At 37.9% G+C, this 22,464-nt stretch overlaps 1 non-coding gene across 1 annotated transcript; it reads left to right on the top strand.

Moving 5' to 3' along the window:
- Positions 1–9,042: 9,042 nt before the first annotated feature.
- LOC131746777 (U6 spliceosomal RNA) lies at positions 9,043–9,145 on the top strand. The gene has a single exon (XR_009332650.1). It is a non-coding gene; the product is annotated as a U6 spliceosomal RNA (small nuclear RNA).
- The last annotated feature ends 13,319 nt before the right edge of the window (positions 9,146–22,464 follow it).

Genomic DNA, 22,464 nt, shown 5'->3' on the forward strand with positions numbered 1-22,464 from the left:
AGACAGCATGAAATACAGCACCCAAAACAAGCCATACACTCCTTTTATAACCTAACTCAGAAGTGCCATCACATCAGTCCTGCTGTATACTATTCCTTAGAAGAAAGTTGAAAAGTTCACACTCAAGGGGATGAAATTACACAAGTGTGTAGATACTATGGGGTGGAGATCACTGGGGACTCTCTTAGAGGTGGTCAACTACACCATGTTTATTGGGTCAGGAGAAGCTAAATTTAATTGTCTATATGATAACCATACTTTGAAAGTAAAAGATCAGACCACATCTAATACAGAGTCAAATGTAGAGAAGTTAAAGAAAGGGGTGACAGAATTGGTTTCTATTCTCAAAGATTTGTGTAGGATCTTCAACTTCCTTTTAGGAAAATTGGTCAAATTCATAGTAGTTTATAGGGAAATCTATATCTTTTGCACTTTCCTGAGGCAAAGGAGCAGAGGAGACATTCTCATGATTATCACAAGTATCAAACATGTCTCACATTCAACATGCACAAAATAAAACTTATTGTATCTTCCAAGCCTGATTCTCTTCTTTATTCCCCCATATCAGTGAGTGATAAGACCACCTTCTGGTTGCCCTAGCCAGAAACCTGGGCTTTGTCCTAACTCTAGCCTGCCCTTCACTCCCAATATCCAGTCAGTCATAAAGTTCTAAGGATTCAGCTACAAAATACCTAATTCATCCACTCTCCCCATTTCATTTCTTACCTATATTCCTTCAGTTGTCTACTATCTGTTCTCCTAGTACCCACTGTTGACTCCGTCAAAGCTATTCTCCATGCAGTAGCCAAAATAATATTTCTAAAACATAAATATAATCAGGAGACTTTCAAACCCTGGTTCAAGATGGCAGAGTAGGAGAAAGTGGAGTTTGCATCTCCTCACAAGTACAGCAGGGGTGCATCAGAACAGTTCGTGCAGAGCACCTGCTGGGCATTGATGGGGAACCTTGGACAGCTGGGGGACAGGAGGGGTCCCTGTGCAGCTGGGTGGGACATGGGAGGAAGGAGAGAGGGACGGTGGGAGGGAAAAGTGATGGAGATGGGACAGGGCTGGCACCCCTAGGGGGAGGACCTGGGGGAGAGGAGAGGTTTCAGCACTCAGGGGGACCCACTAGTGGTGGGGGGATCAGCAATGACAGGGGGCATCTTCAAGGGGTGGGGGGTCAGAAGGGTACCCTGTAAAGGTTTGTGGGGAGAGGGACAGGGTGGGGCCTGTGTGTGTGGTCTGTGCCAGGCCCCTAAACACCCTAGCCTGGGTTGTGTGTCCCCTGGTGGGGAGAAGGGTTGGGTGCTGGACAGTGGGGTTTGGAAGGTGGACCCAGGGAGGGGATGGCTGTGGGAGGTGGGAAGATGACCTGGAATAGCAAGGAGAAGTGTTCCACAGCCAGGAAGGTTGGTGGAGGAGGCCCGGGCCACCAGAGAAGTGGGGTGCAATTGTTGAGTGGTGCGCACAGAGGGCAAGGCCACCATTGCAACACCCTTCTCTGCCCACCAGCCTGGCCTCCTTGGGCAGTGGCAGGGGCACACACTTAAGCAGGCTCAACCACCCCTCAAACCAGGGTTTACCCCCACCACTAGGCCCCAGCAAGCCTGCTAGGGTACCAGGCCTGAGCCCTAACCTTATGGAGGTCTCTTCAGGCCATATAGGTCCCATGCCTGAGCCCTGTACCTGCTGAGGCCTCCTCTGGCTTCTCGGGTCCCAATGGACACAAGTACAACACCCCCCAGGGCTTCTGGGGGCTGCTTGGGTCCTGGTGGACCTGAGCACTGTCCCCTACAAAGGCTGCGCAGGTCCTGGTGGTCCATGTGCCACCCCTGACAAAGCCCCTCCTAGGGCTGTGAAAGTCCAGGGAGGCAGAGCACCACCATTCTCCAAAGCCTCCTCAAGCTGTGATGGCCCCTGTGGACACACCCACAGAAGCCTGCCCCCAAGCTGGCTTGCACAAGCACGTGTGCTCTGGACTAACTTCAGGAGCAGACACTGGTGAAAGAAACACACACAGAGGTGGGGCTGACACAGAGGGTCCAGACAACTACCTAAAGGTGTTGGAGGCCCTCCTGGGGAGGCAGGGGTTGGATGTAGCTCACTGTGGGGGCAATGAAATTGATAGCAGAGGCACCAGGGAATTTTAATTTTTTAATTAAAAAAAATTTTTTAAGTTAAAAAAATTTTTTGGCTGTTGTGTTTTGTGGTTTTATTTTTTCTAATATATTTTTAATTTTTCTAATTTTATTTTATTTTTTATTCTTTGTTATTGTTCTGCTCTTTTTTGTTTGTTGTCTGTTTCTCTTTTTTGTTCCTTTTTGCTGCACCTCATGGCTTGTGGGATCTTAGATTCCAGGCTGGAGGTTGGGCCTGAGCCCCTGTGGTGGGAGCATTGGACTAACAGAGAACTTCAGACACTAGGGAACATTAATCTCTGTGAGCTCTCACAGAGATCCTCACCTTGGCACCAAGACACAGCTCCACACAACTGCCTGCAAACTCCAGTGTTGGGTGCCTCAAGCCAAACAAGCAGCAAGACAGGAACATAGACCCACCCATCAACAAAAATGAGATGACAGAGAAATATGTCACAGATAGAGGAACAAGGCAAAAGCCACCAAACCAAATAAATGAAGGGGAAATAGGCAATCTACCTGAAAAATAATTCAGAGTAATGATAGTAAAGATGATCCAAAAACTCAGATACAGAATGGAGGCATGAGAAAATACCGATGAGAAATGGGTCAAGAAAATACAAAAAATATTTAACAAGGACCTAGAAGAACTAAAGAACAAAGAATCAGTGATGAACAACACAATAACTGGAATAAAAAATACACTAGAAGGAATCAATAGCAGAATAACTGAGGGAGAAGCATGAATGAGTGAGCTGGAAGATAGAATGGTGGAAATAACTACCTAGGAGTATAAAAAAGAAAAAAGAATGAAAAGAAATGAGGACAGTCACAGAGACTTCTGCAACAACATTAAATGCACCAACATTCAAATTATAGGGGTCCCAGAAGAAGAAGAAAGAGAGAAAAGACCTGAGAAAATACTTGAAGAGATTATAGTCAAAAATTTCCCTAACATGGGAAAGGAAATAGCCACCCGAGTCCAGGAAGGGCAGAGAATCCCACACAGGATAAATACAAGGAGAAACATGTTGAGACACCTATTAATCAAATTAACAAAAATTAAATTCAAAGAAATATTAAAAGCAGCAAGGGAAAAGGAACAAATAACAGACAAGGGAAACCCCATAATGTTATCAACTGATTTTTCAGAAGAAACTCTGCAGTCCAGAATAGAGTGACAGGATATATTTCAAGTGATGAAAGACAAGAACCTACAACCAAGATTACTCTACCCAGCAAGGATCTCATTCAGATTCAACAGAGAAATAAAAAGCTTTACAGACAAGCAAAAGCTAAGAGAATTCAGCACCACCAAACTAACTATACAACAAATGCTAAAGGAACTTCTCTAAGTGGGAAACACAATAGAAGAAAAGGACTTAGAAAAACAAACCCAAAACAATTAAGAAAATGGTCATAGGAACATACATATTGATAATTACCTTAAATGTGAATGGACTAAATGCTCCAACCAAAAGACACAGGCTCCCTGAATGGATACAAACACAAGACCTGTATATATGCTGTGTACAAGAGTCCCACTTCAGACCTAAGGACACATACAGGCTGAAAGTGAAGGGATGGAAAAAGATATTCCATGCATATAGAAATCAAAAGAAACCTGAAGTAGCAATTCTCATATCAGACAAAATACACTTTGAAATAAAGACTATCACAAGAGACAAAGAAGGACCCTACGTAAATATCAAGTGATCAATCCAAGAAGAAGATATAACAATTTCAAATATATACGCACCCAACATAGGAGAACCTCAATACATAAGGTAACTGCTAACAGCTATAAAAGAGATTGACAGTAACACAATAATAGTGGGGGACATTAACACCTCACTTACACCAATGGACAGATCATCCAAACAGAATATGAATAAGGAAACACAAGCTTTAAATGACACAATAGACCAGATAGATTTAATTGATATTTATAAGCCTTTCCATCCGAAAACAGCAGATTACACTTTCTTCTCAAGTGCACACAGACCATTCTCCAGGATAGATCACACCTTGGGTCACAAATCCAGCCTTGGTAAATTTAAGAAAATTTAACTCTTATCAAACATCTTTACTGACCACAATGCTATGAGATTAGAAGTCAATTACAGGGGAAAAAATGCATAAAAAACACAAACACTTGGAGGCAAAACAATGCATTACTAAATAACCAAGAGATCATTGAAGAAATCAAAGAGGAAATCAAAAAATACCTAGAGACAAATGACAAAGAAAACACAACCATCCAAAACCTCTGGGATGAAGCAAAAGCAGTCCTAAGAGGGAAGTCTATAGGAGGAAAGAAATCATAAAAATTAGGGGAGAAATAAATGAAATAGAAACAAAGGAAACAGTAGCAAAGATCAATGAAACTAAAAGCTGGTTCTTTGAGAAGATAAACAAAATTGATAAACCTTTAACAAGACTCATCAAGAAAAGAAATGGGAGAAGACTCAAAAAAATAGAATTAGAAATGAAAAAGGAGAAGTAACAATTGACACTGCAGAAATAGAAAGGATCATGAGAGATTACTACAAGCAACTATGTGCCAATAAAATGGACAACCTGGAAGAAATGGACAAATTCTCAGAAAAACACAAACTTCCAAGACTGAACTAGGAAGAAATAGAAAATATAAACAGACCAATCACAAGCACTGAAATTGACACTGTGATTAAAAATATTCCAGCAAACAAAAGTCCAGGACCAGATGGCTTCACAGGAGAATTCTATCAAACATTTAGAGAAGACCTAACACCTATCCTTCTCAAACTCTTCCAAAATATATCAGAGGGAAGACCACTCTCAAACTCAAACTATGAGGCCACCATCACCCTGATACCAAAACCAGACAAAGATACGACAAAAAAAAAGAAAATTACAGACCAATATCAGTGATGAATATAGATGCAAAAATCCTCAACAAAATACTAGGAAACAGAATCCAGCAGTATATTAAAAGGATCATACACCATGATCAAGTGGGGTTTATCCCAGGAATGCAAGGATTCTTCACTATATGCAAATCAAACAATGTATACACCATATTAACAAATTGAAGGATAAAAACCTATGATAATCTCAATAGATGCAGAAAAAGCTTTTGACAAAATTCAACACCAATTTATGATAAAAACTCACCAGAAATTGGGCATAGTGGGAACCTACCTCAACATAATAAAGGCCATATACAACAAACCCACAGCAAACATCATTCTCAATGGTGAAAAACTGAAAGTATTTCCTCTAAGATCAGGAACAAGACAAGGATGTCCACTCTTGACACTATTATTCAACATAGTTTTGGAAATCCTAGCCATGGTAAACAGAGAAGAAAAATAAATAAAAGGAATACAATTGGAAAAGAAGTAAAATGTCACTGTTTGCAGATGGCATGATACTATACATAGAAAATCCTAAAGATGCCACCAGAAAACTACTGATGCTAGTCAATGAATTTGGTAAAGTTACAGGATACAAAATTAATGCACAGAAATCTCTTGCATTCCTATACACTAGCAATGAATCAGCAGAAATAGAAATTAAGGAAACAATCCCATTTACCATTGCAACAAAAAGAATAAAATACCTAGGAATAAAACAGGATAGAAAGCCCAGAGATAAACCCACGCACATATGGTCACCTTATCTTTGATAAAGGAGGCAAGAATATACAGTGGAGAAAAGATAGCCTCTTCAATAAGTGGTGCTAGGAAAATTGTACAGCTACATGTAAAAGAATGAAATTAGAACACTCCCTAACACCCTACACAAAAATAAACTCAAAATAGATTAAAGACCTAAAGGTAAGACCAGACACTACAGAACTCTTAGAAGAACACTCTTTGACGTAAATTACAAGATCTTTTTGACCACCTCCTAGAATAATGAAAATAAAAACAATTATAAACAAGTGGGACCTAATGAAACTTAAAATCTTTTGCACAGTAAAGGAAACCATAAACGAGATGAAAAAACAACCCTCAGAATGGGAGAAAGTATATGCAAATGAAGCAGTTGATAAGGGATTAATGTCCAAAATATACAAATAGCACATGCAGCTCAAAATCAAAAAAACAAACAACCCAGTCAAAAAATGGGTGGAAGAGCTAAATAGACATTTCTTCAAAGAAGACATACAGATGGCCAAGAGGCACATGAAAAGATTCTCAACATCACTAAGTATTAGAGAAATGCAAATCACAACTACAATGAGGTACCACCTCACACCGGTCAAAATGGCCATCATCAAAAAATCTACAAACAATAAATGCTGGAGAGGGTGTGGAGAAAGGGAACCCTATTACACTGTTGGTAGGAATGCAAACTGATACAGCCATTATGGAGAACAGTATGGAGGTTACTTAAAAAACTAAAAATAGAACTGCCATATGACTCAGCAATCCCACTACTGGGTATATACCCAGAGAAAACCATAATACAAAAGATGCATGCACCCCAATATTCATTGCAGGTCTATTTACAATAGCCAGGACATGGAAGCAACCTAAATGTCCATCAACAGTGGAATGGATAAAGAAGTTGTGGTACATATATACAGTGGAATATTATTCAGCCATAAAAAGGAATAAAATTGTGCCATATGCAGAGACATGGATGGACCTAGATACTGTCATACAGGGTGAAGTAAGTCAGCAAGAGAAAAACAAATATCGATTATTAACACATATATGTGGAATGTAGAAACATAGTATAGACGAACCTATTTGCAAAGCAGAAATAGAGACAGAGACATAAAGAACAAACGTGTGGACACCAAGGGAGGAAAGCGGGGGCTGGGATAAATTGGGAGATTGGGATTGATATACATACACTACTATGTATAAAACAGATAACTAATGAGAACCTACTGTATAGCACAAGGGGGAAAAAAAGAAGATACAATCTGTTTGTAAGACATATATTAAGCTAACCTTAAAAATGCATTCTAATATACAGTAGGTGTAGACAAATACTGTTTGATTCCACTTATACGAGGTACCTAGAATAGTCAAATTCATAGAGTCAGAAAGTACATTGAAAGATGCTAGGGGCCAAGGGGTGAGGGGTGGTTTGGAGAGGGGGAATGGGGAGTTAGTGTTTAATGAGGACAAAGTTTCAGTTTAGGAAGGTGAAAAATTCTGGAGATGAATGATGGTGAGATTTGCCCAATAATGTGAATGTACTTAGTGCCAATGAACTGTACAGTTAAATATGGTTAAAATCATATGTTGTATATTATGTGACTTTTACCACAAAAAAAAAAAAAATCAGGAGACTTTCCTGCTTGAAACCCTTCAATAACTATGTTTCTCTTAGAATAAAGTCCAGATTCCTTACTATGCCTACCAGGCTTTACATGATATGCTTTACTCTTAGGTCTTCAACCTCACCCCCACACACACCCCTGGCCATTACCACTCTTTTATTCTATGCTTTAGTTATGTTAAAATTTATTTAGTTGCTCTAAGTTTTATCAGTACTAAGCTTTTCCCACTCATCCACTGATCCCCTTTGTCTGGACAATTCTTACCCTCTGCTTTCTCTAAGAAAGTTTTCCTTAATACTGTAAAGTTTAATATTGAAATTGAGCAGAACCCTGGGCACAAAAGCCTTTCTGTCTCCTGTTTCTTGACTTTGGCCTCCATGACCTTCTCTGAGTTCCAAAGGGCAGATTCCAACAGTTGTTAATCTGGGAAAGGAAGGGATGCAAAGACAAGGGAGGGGCAGCCAGGAAACAATAGTGCAGCCTTAAGGCATGTTCCTGGTTCCACCTCAAGGGATGCACATAACAATGTCTTTAAGCTCTTTAACATGTCATCATTCTTCATACCAGAGAAAGACCACCTGAGGCTACATTAAATGAACCAGAGAAACTCATCAAGAAGATAACCTGAGGGCTTCCCTGGTAGAGCAGTGGTTGACAGTCCGCATGCGGATGCAAGGAAAGCAGTTCGCGCCCTGGTCCTGGAAGATCCCACATGCCGTGGAGCAGCTAGGCCCATGAGCCATGGCCACTGAGCCTGTGCACTGCGCGTCCTTAGCCTGTGCTCCGCAATGGGAGAGGCCACAACAGTGAGAGGCCTGCTTACCGCAAAAAAAAAAAAAAAAAAAAAAAAAAAGGAAAAAGATTACCTGAGATCAGATTAGAGGAGTGGAGGCCCTGCATACACCCTAATCTTGTCAGCAACATCACCCTTGTACCATTGCTATAAAACCCCTCATCAAATCCTCCCCTGTTGGGACACATAGTTGTTGGAGCAGGAGCCCACTGTGTCCACCTTTGCTTGGCAAAACAATAAAGCTATTCTTTTCTACTTCAACCAAAACTCTGTCTCCAAGATTCAATTTGGCACTGGTGCACAGAGGCTGAGCTTTTGGCATCAATATCTATTGAGGTTTTATCAAGTATGAGACAGTGTGCTAAGAGCTTTACATACGTATTCCTATTTAAATCTTGACAAAATGTCTCTTGTGTTTACCTCCATAACACACTCATAGAAATTTCATAGTTCTTATCACATTTTCTTTTATCAACTATTTGTTTATATTAATTACATTGGCCTGATCACATTAGAAAAAGAGAGGGTAAATGTACAAATTAACTATAAATAAAAATTGGGCCGTAACCACAGATATAGTTAAAATTTTACAGCTCTTGAGAGAATATGGTAAAAAATATTAGGCCAATCATTTTTTAAAATGTAGGTGGTGGAGATAATTTTCTAAAATAATAGAAATCATCCAAATTGATTCAAAAAGAAAAAGAGGATTTCTGTTTCTGATAAGACAACAGACAATATTACTAGACTAAACTTCCTATTTTAAATAACTAAGATGCTAGATAAAAACTTTAAAATGTTTTATTAAGAACACTGTTGAATGCTTGCTTTGGCAGCACATATGCTAAAATTGGAATGATACAGAGAAGATTAACATGGCCCCTGCATAAGGATAATACACAAATTTTCAAAGCATTCAATACTGAAAAAAAAAAAGCACTTTTGAGCTGCAAAGAAAATAAGAAATTCTCAATCCAGGGATATAGTGATGGTGTGAACGAGAGAGGTAAAAGGAATTTGAGGGCGTTTGCCAAACTAGGTGAACTTGGGTATCAGTTTTCATAGTCTCATGGCACATGGAGTACAGGAGGAAAAATTTGTGATCTGCTCAAAATATGGAGTATAAGAAGAGATCTTTCCCCCTTTAAGTCAAAGACCACAAAGGGTTTCACATTAGTGTAAGAGAGAGCTAGAAATACTGCTCACTTTCACCAAAGATTACATGAAAATCTGTCTGAAACTTGGCAGTTTAGCAGAGGAAGGTAACAGCCCTACAAAACTGAATTCATAATCTGGCTTAAGGTGTGAGATTAAATTTGCACTTAAGGTGCAAATTTATAGTGTCTGAATCATTCTTAAACTATCAAACTAAAAATTTAATGTAGTTCCAAATAAAATGTTATCCTTAGCTCTGACAGAAACAAAATGCACACACTTTCTGAAGGAACCCACATAATATCAGATCTCCATGAATCTTAAAAAGCAAATTTTCAATGACATTGAACTACTCACAGACAAAATTCACTAAACACATGAGAAAACAAGGCACTCTTAACCAAGAGAAACAACAAAATAGGAAAGGGCGTATGAAACTTCAGATATTGCAGTAACTTGACACAAAATATAGTCATGTTTTTATATATTTACAAAAATTAAGGACAGTTTTTTAAAATGTGCAGAGAAGAATTTAAAAGACTAAGCACTTTGAATAATGAAAATGTAATAATTGAAAATTTAAAAACATAAATGAAAACATTTAACACAGATTTGATTCAATTAAAGATAGATTAATAAACAGGAAGATTTATACAAGTAGATTAATCAGAATGTAGCTGCAGTGTGTTGAATTGTGTCCCCCAAAAAGATATATTCAAATCCTTGGCACTGGGACTTCCCTGGTGGTCCAGTGGTAAAGAATCTTCCTTAAAATGCAGGGGGCTTGGGTTCAATCCCTGGTCAGGGAACTAAGATCCCACATGCCACCACCACTGAGCTTGTGCACCTCAACTAGAGAGCCTGCATGCTACAAACTACAGAGCCCACATGCTCTGGAACCCGTGCACCACTACAGAGCCCACGCACCCTGGAGCCTGCACACCACAACTAGAGAAGAGAAAACCCACACGCCACAATTAGACAGAAGCCAATGTGCTGCAATGAAAGATCCCGCGTGCCTCAATGAAGATCCTGTGCACTGCAACTAAGACCCAATGCAGCCAAAAATAAATAAATCTTAAAAAAAATCCTTGGCACCTATGAATATGAGCTTATTCAGAAATAGGGTTTTTGCAGATGTGATTAAGTTAATAATCTTGAGATGAGTTCATCCTAAATTTAGGGTGGGCTCAAAATCCAATGTCTGTTGTCTCTATAAGAGAAAGGAGAGGAAGATTTGAAACACAGATACAGATGAGAAGACCCATAAGGAAAGACCATGTAAAGTCAGAGGCAGGGAATGAAGTGATGGGTCTACAGCCAAGAAACACCAAGAATTGCCAACAACCACAAGAAGTAAGAGAATGACATGGAACAGATTCTTCCCCAGAGCATCCAGAAGGAACAAACCCCGAAGACACCTTGATTTTGGACTTCTAGCCTTCAGAACAATGAGAGAATAAAGTTCTGTGGTTTGAAGGCACCAAATTCATGGTAATTTGTTCCAGCAGCTCTAGCAAATGAACACAGTATCACACAGAAAGAGGAAAAATATAAAAGTGAAGTTAAATGATGAGGAATGAGTTAGAGAGTCTAACATATGTGTAACTGGAGTTCCAGAGAGAGGAGATACAAAGCATGGTAGACACAATGCTTGAAGTAATAACAGGGGAGAATATTCCAGAAATGATGAAAAATACAATTAATAAATAAGAAGTCCAATGAATTATTATCATGAGGGAAAATAGAAACTCACACCTAGACATAGCATGATAAAGCCCAGTAAAAATAAAGAATTTTAAAACAACCATAGCAGTTGTGGTTCTAGTAATGGGCAAACAGAAGTATAATATTAGAACACCAAAGTTTCCTATGTCAAAAGGTATGAACTAATGCCACAAGTACTTGCATTTTGATTTTTTGGGGGTGGGGAAAAATTCTTGTGGGAGACTTTTATATTGAACCACAACTTCAGTCATAACAATCCAGAGGTTTACCCACTACATTTCCTTCAAACTCTGATTAATTGTGGAATAGACTGCTGTGGTTTTGAACCAAGTAGGAAAGGAAAAAGAACAGGAAAAGCAAAAAGAAACATACTTGTGTGGTTATAACAGCAGACCAAGTCTCCCATGTTGTTGCACACTAGGTAAGCAAGGTCTAGGTGGATTAATGACTCACAGAACTTAAATTTGGTTTGAAGTTGTCCCAACGAAACATTCCCAGAGACCTAAGAGAGGTAAATTAAAAACCTATATTGAAGAGGGAAAATCCATCTTATGCCTCAGGAAATGTTCTGAAATATTTTTTTTTTCAAGGACAATGGCTAGCAAGCAATCAAAGTTTCTGAGCCAAAAAAGAAAGCAACAATATAACATGAGCAAGAACCAACATAAACCAGAGTCAGCAGAGACAAAGGTCAGATGTTAAACTTTTCAAACACATGTTTTAAATCAACTGTGTTTACCGTGTTATAAAAGTAAGTTACAAATGTTAAAATTTCTACCAGAAATAGGAAACTATAAAAAAATCACAGACTTTAAAAAGAACCAAATAACATCTAGAAATGAAAAAAGCAATAACTGAAATTAAAAACCTCAACAGATGTAGGTGGTAACAGATTGAATACAAACAAAAGACAAAATTTGTGACCAGGAAGACAGAAGAGAAAAATATATTGAGAATGCAGCATAGATATATATAAATGTAGAAAATGTACAGAGGACAAGAGATACATAAAATACAGTTTGATTTCATTTGATTTTAGTCCTGGAAGGAATAGAGAGAAATGAGCCAAAGGAAATATTTGAAGAGAATATATCTAAGAATTGATGAAAGTCTCCAATGTATAGATTGAAAAAGTCCATTTAATTTCAAGGATAAGTAAAAATAAATCAACAGTCATGACTATCATATGAAAACTGAAGAAAACCAAAGACAGAAAAATCTTGACAGCAGCCAAAGAAAGATTATTTCTGGAGAAATGACAGATTGACCATTGATCAGTAGTAAATCTCTCCGAAGACAGTGGACTTCAAAGTGCTGAGTTTGAAATAAGAATGTTCTTAGAGAAATAACAGTCAAGAGAATGCGTCATCAGCAGATGTTCACTAAAGAAAGAAAATTCTAAAGGATAAATTTCAGGCATAAAGAAAGTGATCCTAGATGGAAGATCTGAAATACAAATAGAATGAAGGAGAAAAAAATAGTAGTAAATATGTGGGTAAATGTAAATGACCATTGATTCTGTAGAATAATCATAATAATGTATTGTTGGGGTGGAAAAAGAGACAGATTTAAAACACTAGACAACAACAAGTCAAGAAGAGGATAAATGGAGTTAAAATGTTCATTGTATATCTAGGAGGTAGATAAATATTTTTTAAATTCAGACTTTGAAAAGTAAAGTGTGCATGCTATAATTTCTAGAGTAGGCACCATATGAGGAGAAATAACATTTTAAAACTTCCAAGAGAATATAATAATGATAAAATAATATTTAGTCAATTAAAGCAAAGTCAAGGAAAAACATAAAACAGTGAACATATATGATAAATGTAAAGAACAAAATAAGAGGGTAGAAAGAAACCCTAATTTATAAGTAATTAAATTGAATGTAAATGAATGATATTAAGTAGTCAAAGGACAAATTATCATACTGAATTTTTTAATGTTAAGCTATATATTGTTTACAAGAGAAATATCTAAAATTTCAAACAAATGAAAATATATAGGATATGTCCTTTGCTCATAATCCACTTAGACTGGAAATCTACTAAAGAAAGACAAAAAAGCATTTCCATTCATTTAGAATTTAAGAAGTACACTTCCTATAAACCCATGGAACAGAGAAGAAATATAAATTAAATGTAAATTTTCTAATATAAATTAGAATATATTTTGAACTGAATGATAACACTAATACTATATATCATGGTCTATGGGAAGGCACTGCAATTTGGAGAGAATATACAGCCTTAAATGCATATATTAGAAAAAAAGAAAATATGAGAATTAATGAGCTAACATCTCAAGAAGTCAGAAAAAAAGAAGCAAAATAATTAAATGTAAAACATTTTTTAAAGCAGAAGGAAGAAAATTAAACAAAGGAGCAGAAGTTAAAAAATAAAAATCAAGCATAAGCAAAGTCCAAAGTATGTTCTTTGAAAAGACAAACTTCTGGTGGTGAGACTTAGGGAGGGGATGGGGAGAAAGGAGAAAGAGGGGGAGAGAGAGAGACAGAGACAGAGACAGAGAGACAGACAGAGAGAGAGAGAGAGAGAGAGAGAACCAGAGAGAAAAAGAAAATACCAGGAATGGAAAAGGGGACATCATTACAGATGCTGCAATGACATTAAACAGATAATAAGAGCATCATCTATTAGAATAAGCTAGATATTCTACAGTAGCAGAAAACAACACAGATTTATTTCTTGCTTGTGTTACACGTTTATTGTTGGGAGAGGGCCACTTCTCACTGAAGTCACTCACACACCCTGGCTAATGGAGTTGAAATTTATGCACACACAAAAAAACCTGTGCACAGGTTTATAGTAATTTTATTCATAATTTCAAAAACTTGGAAGTAAGCAAGATGTCCTTCAGTAGGTGAATGGATAAACACACTGTGGTACATCCAGGCAATAGAATATTATTCAGTGCTAAAAAGAAATTAGTTATCAAGTCATGAAAAGACATGGAGGAATCTTAAATGCATATTACAAAGTGAAGGAAGCCAATCTGAAAGCTAAATATTGTGATTCCAACTATATGACATTCTGGAGAAGGAAAATCTATGGAGACAGTAAAAAAGATTAGTGATCACCAGGGATTCAGGGGAAAGAGGATGAATAGACAGAGCAAAGAGTATTTTTAGGGCAGTGAAACCATTATGTAGGATATCATAATGGTTGACACATGTCATTATACATTTGCCAAAACCCATAGAATGTTCACTTATGTAAATTATGGGCTTTGGATGATCATGATTTGTCATTGTAGGTGCATCAAGTTTAACAAATGTACAACTGTGGAGAAGGATGCCAACAGTGTGAGGAGGATGTGCATGTATGAGTACATGAGGTATATGGAAACCGTAATTTCTGCTAAATTTTTCTGTGAATCTAAAACTGCTCTAAAAAATAAAGTTTGCAATCTAAAATATAAAAGTGAAATAAAGACAATTTGAGGCAAAAATAATACAGGGATTTATCACCAGAAAAACCTCTTTAAAAGAAATTCTAAGGATTCCCTGGTGGCACAGTGGTTGAGAGTCCGCCTGCTTATACAGGGGACACGGGTTCGTGTCCCGGTCCAGAAATATCCCACATGCGGTGGAGCAGCTGGGCCCGTGAGCCATGACTACTGAGCCTGTGCGTCTGGAGCCTGTGCTCCGCAACGGGAGAGGAAACAACAGTGAGAGGTCTGTGTACCACAAAAAAAAAAAAAAGAAAGAAAGAAATTCTAGATTGGGAGTCAACAAGATGGTGACATAGGAGGATCCTGAGTTTCCTTCCTCCCATGGATGCAATGAATGTAGAGTTACATACATAGAAATTTCCTCTGAAAGAGATCTAGAAACTAGCTGAGTGATTTCTACACAACAGACTAATGAGAAAATACTGACACTGAAATGGGTAGGAAAGACTGAGACACTCTCTTACACCATAAACCCCACCTTTAGCACAGTGCCATACAGTTGGGAGGGAACAGCCAACTCCCAGATTCTTCTCAAAGAGTGAAGAGTTTGGACCCCGCTAAAGTTTGAACGCCAACTTTTGAGACTCCCATCAGACGGACAGGTTCCCAAAACACCTAGCTCTGAAACCCAGTGGGGATTGTGTCCAAGAGACCCACAATACAATGGCAAACAAAAAAAAGCAATTCCTAATGGGCGCATAAGAACTCACCATGCCTCTCCCTCCAGGACTCAGCACAGAGGAAACAGGTAAAATCATGTATCTCCTAGTATTTCCTTGAAAGACAGTTATCAAAATACTTTGAAATCTACTATCTGAGGGCCAGCCTTACAGTTTTGCAGGTACTAGGGACTGGCTATAATTCTCCCCAAAGACCAGAGAAGATGGCAGACACACATCCCACCTTCTCCCTTCATCCCATTCCAAATTATTAGTATCTGACTGGAAGGAGATTGTACACATGTGTGTAACCCAGTTTTTAGAGCTTCCACAAAAGGAGTATGTCCCCAGATTGCCTGGCTCTGATAACCAGAGACTTCCTTCAAAAGTCCCATAGGACTCATACAGCATATAAAGAAACAGTTCTTAACAGGCTATCCCCCAAGGCTTAGTGCAAAGGGAGCAGGCAAAATCATACATCTCCAAATCTTTCCCTGAAAGAGGTTTATTTGCGTACTTTAAAAACTATTGTCTGAAGTTAGCAGGCACTAGAGACTGACTGCCATCTTCCCCAGAGACCAAGAAAGCTTATGTACACCCTGATCCAATAACAAGATTAAGTTGACAGTGTCTTCCTAAAAGGAGCTTGTACACACATATAGTGCCCCAGGATTTGCAGGTCCCATATGAGGGATGTGTCACTGGATCACTTGGCTCTATAGCCAGTGCTGCTTGCATTCATGAGTCCCACAGGACTGTAATAAATATAGAAACACTTTCTTAACAGGTGTAGGAACACCCCCTTCTCCATGGCTGTACACCAAGGATCAATACAGAAGGAACAGGAAAAATGGCCATCTCCCAGTTTCTCCCTTGGAGGAGCTTAAATGCATACTTTCCCAGGTGCTACCTGAGGATCCAGGTTCTAATCAACCTGCATCTAGGTGCTGATTGATATCCTCCCTTTTGGGACACTGAGATGTCTTGGCATACCCTAAACTACTGGGAGCCACTGAAAATGAATAGGAGCCTTGGACAGTCACAGAAGATTGAAAGACAGTTAGGAGCTCAGGCCAAGCCATCAATGAGGTTCAATCTCCTATAAAAGACCACTCTATCAAGATGGGGAGAGGTGGCTGTTTTATCTAATGCACAGAAACCAATACAATCAAGGAAGATGAAGAAACAGAGGAGTAAGTTCCAAACAAAAAAGCAAAATAAATCTCCAGAAACAGATCTTAATGAATTGTAGATAAGTGACTTACCTGATAGAGAGTTCAAAATAATAGTCATAAAGATGCTCACTTATATCAGAAGAGTAATGCAAGAACAAAGGGAGAATTTTAATGAAGAGATAGAAAATATTAAAAAGTACCAAAAAGAAATCATAGAGATGAAAAATATAAGTAAACTGAAAATTTCACTAGAGGGGTTCAACAGCAGACTAGACCAAGTAGAAGAAAGAATTCCAAGGCAGTGGAATTCATCCAATCAGATGAATAAATAAAAAAGAATGAAAAAAAGTGAATATAGCCTGATGATGATAGAAGACATCATCAAGCCAACCAATATATGCATTATAGAGGTCCCACAAGGAGACAAGAGAGAGAAAGGGGGCAGAAAGCTTATTTTTAAAAAATAATGGCTGAAAACTGCCCTAACCTGGAGAAAGATAAAGATATCCAGGTTCAGGAATCCCAGAGAGGGACCCAAAAAAATAAACCCAAAGAACCATAACAAAACACATTATAATTAACTTGTCAAAAGTTAAAAACAAGGAGAGAATCTTAAACAGCAAGAGAAAAGCAACTTATAATTTACAAGGGAAACCCCATAAACTTTCAGCAGATATTTAAGCAGAAACTTTGCAGGCAGGAAGATGAATTCAAGGTGTTGAACAAAAATCTTCCAACCAAGAATACACTACCTGGCAAGGTGTGCCTTTAGAATTGAAGGAAAGATAAAGAGTTTTCCAGACAACCAAAAGCTTATGAAATTAATTACCATTAAATTGACCTAACAAGAAATGTTAAAGAACATTTCCAAGTTGAAACAAAAGGGGTCTAATTAATAACAGAAAAATATATGAAAGTATAAAACAACAGTATTAAAAAACAGCTATAATTACATCAATTTGTTAATGGATACACATTGTAAAAAGATATAAATTAGTGATATCAAAACCAAATGTGGAGAGAGGGAGTGTAAAAATGTAGAGCATTTGTATGCATTCAAAGACAAGTGATCAGCTTAAAAGAGACTGTTATAAATATTTTATACATCTCAAATAACCACAAAGTTAAAACTTATAGTAGATACACAGAAGATAAAGAGAAAGGAATCAAACAATACCACTACAAAAAAAATGGCAATAGTAAGTCCACATCTATCAATAATTACTTTAAATGTAAATGGACTAAATTTTACAATCAAAACACACAGAGTGACTACATGGATTCAAAAAACCCAAAAAACAAAAACCAAGACCCAACTATATGCTGTGTACCAGAGATGTACCTCAGCTTTAAGAACACACATAACTGAAAGTGAAGGAATGGAACAAAGATATTCGATGCAAATGGAAATCAAAAGAAATCAGGGGGAGCTATACTTATATCTGACAAAATATGCTTTAAGCGAATGACTGTTACAAGAGACACAGAAGGTTTTTCTATAATGAAAAAGGGATCAATTCACCAAAGGGTATATAAAAGTAGTAAATATTTCTGAACCAAATATAGAAGCACCTAAATATATAAAGAAAATATTAACAGATCTGAAGAGAGAAATTGACAGCAATACAATAATAGTAGAGAACTTAAATACCACAATTCAGTAATGGATAGATCATCCTGACAGAAAATCCATATAGAAATATTCAATTTTAACTACATTAGATCAGATGGTCATATCAGACACTTAAAGAACATTCCATCCAACAGTAGTACAATACACATTTTTCTCAAGCTCACATGAAACATTCTCCAAGAGAGATCATAACTTAGGCCACAAAAGTCTTAATAAATTTAAGAATATTGACATTATATCCAGCATCTGTTCCTACCACAATGGTATGAAATTAGAAATCAAATACAAAAAGAAAACTAGGAAATTCACAAATATGTGGAGAATAAACAACATGCTCCTGAACAACCAAGGGTCAAAGAAGAAATTGAAATTAAAAAAAAAACTTGAGACAAATAAAAATGGAAACACAACATACCAAAACTTATGGCATGGAGCAAAAGCAGTTCTAAGGGGAAAGTTTAGAGTGATAAATGCCTATATTAAGAAAAAAGGATGATCTGACATAAACTAACTGTAAGCCTCAAGGAACTAGAATAATAATAAGAAACTAAACCCCAAGTTAGTAGAAGGAAGGAAATAATAAAGATGAGAGTGGAAATAAATAGAGACTAAAAAGAAAATAGAAAAAAAATCAATGAAACAAAGAGCAGTTTTTTTAAAAGAAAAAGAAAATAAATATACAAACCTTTAGTTATATTTACCAAGAAACAAAGAGAAAGGACTCAAATAAATAAAATTGGAAATGGAAGAAGAGTCATTACAACTGATACCACAGAAATACAAAGAATCATAAAAACAAGTATATGCTTGTTTATTGAACAATCTAGAAGAAAGCGATAAATTCCTAGAAACATAAAACCTTCCAAGATTGAATCATGAAGAATTTAAAAATCTGAGCAGTCCAATTACTAATAAAGAGCTTGAGTCAGTAATCAAAAACCTCCCAAGAAATAAAAGTTTATAATCAGAAGCCTTCACTGATAAACTCTACCAAACATTTGAAGAACTAATATACATCCTTCTCAAACTTTTCCAAAAAATAAGAGGGAGGGACACTTCCAAACTCTTTTTATGAGGTCATCATTACCCTGATACCTAAGCTAGGCAAGGACACTACAAGAAAAGAGAATTATAGTCCAAAATCCCTGACAAACATCAATGCAAATATCCTCAACAAAATATTAGCAAATCAAATTAAACACTACATTAAAAAGATCATACACCATAACCAAATGGGATTTATTCCAGGGAAACAAGGATGATTTAACATCTGCAAATAAATCAATGTGATATACCACATTAACAAACTGAAAAATAAAAATTATATGATCATCTTAACAGATGCAGAAAAAGCATTGGACAAAATTCAACATTTCATGATAAAACTCTTAATGAATTGACTATAGGGGAATGTATCACAAAGTAATAAAGTCCATAAATTACAAGCCCACAGCTAACATCATACTCAACAGTGAAATGTTGAATTCGTTTCCTCTAAGATCAGGAACAAGATGAGGATGCCCACTCTTGCTACTTTTACTCAACATAGTAGTGAAATTCCTAGCCAGAGCAATCAGGCAAGAAAAAGAAATAAAAAACATCCAAATAAGAAAGGAACACATAAAATTATTTCCATCTGCAGATAACATAATATTATGTATAGAAAACTCTGAAAACCCCACCAAAAACACTGTTGAACTAATAAACGAATTCAACAAAGTTGCTGGATAAAAATTAATATAAAAAGTAAATTGTTTCTGTACACCAACATTGAACTATCAGAAAGAGAAATTGAGAACAATCCTATTTACCATAGCATCAGAAAGAATAAAATACTTAGAAATATATTTAACCAAGGAGTTCTAAGTTCTATATACTGAAAACTAAAAGAAACTGAAGAAAACCCAAAGTAATGGAAAGATGTTCTTGTTCATGGATTGGAAGAATATTGTTAAATGTCCATACTGCAGACTTCCCATATGGTACAGTGGTTAAGAATCCACCTGCCAATGCAGGGGACAGGGGTTTGAACCCTGGTCTGGAAGATCTCAAATGCTGTGGAACAACTAAGCCCATGCACAACAACTACTGAGCCTGATCTCTAGAGCCCATGTGCCACAACTACTGAGCCCACCTGCCACAACTACTGAAGCCTGCACACCTTAGAGTCTGTGCTCAACAACAAGAGAAGCCACTGCAACGAGAAGCCCACACACCACAATGAAGAGAAGCCCCCACTCACCACAACTAGAGAAAGCCCCCGCACAGCAACAAAGACCCAATGTAGCCAAAAAATAAAAATAAAAGTAAAAGTCCATATTGCCCAAAGAACTCTACAGATTCAACATAGTCCCTATAAATTCCAATGACACTTTTCTCATAAATTAGAAAAACAACCCTAAAATTTATATGGAACCACAAAATACCCCAAATAGCCAAAGCAATCTTGAGAAAGAAGAACAAAGCTGGAGGCATCACATTTCCTGATTTCAAACTATTTTACAGGGACTTCCCTTGTGTTCCAGTGGGTAAGACTCCATACTCCCAATTTAGCAGGCCCAGGTTCAAACCCTGGTTGGGGAACTAGAGCCCACACTCATGCTGCAGCTAAGAGTTTGCATGCTGCAACTAAGGGGTCCACATGGTACAACAAATATTCCACATGTCACAACTAAGACCAAGTGCAGCCAAAATAAAAATAAATACATATTTAAAAGAAACTATTTTACAAAGCATGGTCATCAAAACAGAATGATTTTTGGCATAAAAAATATATAGAGACCAATGGACCGGAATAGAGAGCCCAGAAATAAACCTATGGATATGTGGTCAATTAACTTACAACAAGGAGCCAAAAATATACAAAGGAGAAACAACAGTCTCTTCAATAAATTGTATTGAGAAAACTTGTCAGCTACATGCAAAAGAGAAGAACTTGACCCCTGGCTTACACACACACACACAAAATTTTTTTACAAAAAATTGAATGAAAAATGGCTTAAAGAGTTGAACATAAGATCATCTGAAACTGTAAAACTCTTAGATGAAAACAGAGACTGTAAGCTCCTTGACACTGGCTTTGATAATTATTCTTTTTGGATTTAACACAAAAAGAACAAAAGCAAAAATAAACAAGTAGTACTACATCAAACTAAAAAGCTTCTTCTCAGCAAGGGAAACCATCAAAAAAGAGAAAGGCAACCTATGGAATGGGAGAAAATATTTGTAAACCACATATTAGAAAATAGGCTAATCTCCAAAATATGCAAGGAACTCATACAACTCAGAAAAAAAAATTAATGATGGGGAAAAGAACCTGAACAGACATTTTTTCCCAAGAAGAAATATAAATACAACAGGTACATGAAAAAAGTGCTTAAAATCAGTAATCATCAGGGAAATTCTAATCAAAACCACAATGATTGAGAGAGACCTTCAAGATGGCAGAGAAGTGAGACGTGGAGATAGCCTTCCTCCCTACAAGTAAAACAGAAATACATCTATATGTGGAACAACTTCTACAGAACATCTACTGAACACTGGCAGAAGAACTCAGACTTCCCAAAAGGCAAGAAACTCCCCACGTACCTGGGTAGGGCAAAAGAAAAAAGGAAAGACAGAGACAAAAGAATAGGGACAGGACCTGCACCACAGGGAGGGAGCTGTGAAGGAGGAAAAGTTTCCACAAACGAGGAAGCCCTTTCACTGGTGGAGACTGGGGTTGGGGGGGTGGGGGGCGGTGGTGGTGAGGGGGAAGCTTTGGAGCCACGGAGGAGTGTGCAGCAACAGTTGTGCAGAGGGCAAAGTGGAGAGATTCCCGCACAGAGGATCAGTGCCAACAAGCACTCACTAGCCTGAAACGCTTGTTTGCTCACCCACTGGGGCAGGTAGGGGCTGGGAACTGAGGCTTGGGCTTCTGAGGTCAGATCCCAGGGAGAGGACTGGGGTTGGCTTCATGAACATAGCCTGAAGGGGGCTAGTGTACCACAGCTAGCTGGGAGGGAGTCCAGGAAAATGTCTGGACCTGAGGCAAGAGACCATTGTTTTGGGGTCCGAGAGAAGAGGGGATTCAGAGCACTGCCTAAATGAGTTCCAGAGATAGACACGAGCTGCGGCTATCAGCGTGGACACCAGAGATGGGTACAAAATGCTAAGGCTGCTGCTGCAGCCACCAAGAAGCCTGTGTGCAACCACAGGTCCCTATCCATACCTCCCCTCCCAGAAGCCTGTTCAGCCCACCACTGCCAGGGTCCTGTGATATAGGGACAATTTCTCTGGGAGAACAAATGGCGTCTCAGGCTGTTGCAACATCACACCAGCCTCTGCCTCTGCAGGCTTGCCCCACATTCCATATCCCTTCCCCCTCCCCTGCCTAAGTGAGCCAGAGCCCCCCAATCAGCTGCTACTTTAATCTTGTCCTGTCTG

The sequence above is a fragment of the Kogia breviceps genome, chromosome 1, assembly GCF_026419965.1.
Source record: "Kogia breviceps isolate mKogBre1 chromosome 1, mKogBre1 haplotype 1, whole genome shotgun sequence".
NCBI lineage: Eukaryota > Metazoa > Chordata > Mammalia > Artiodactyla > Physeteridae > Kogia > Kogia breviceps.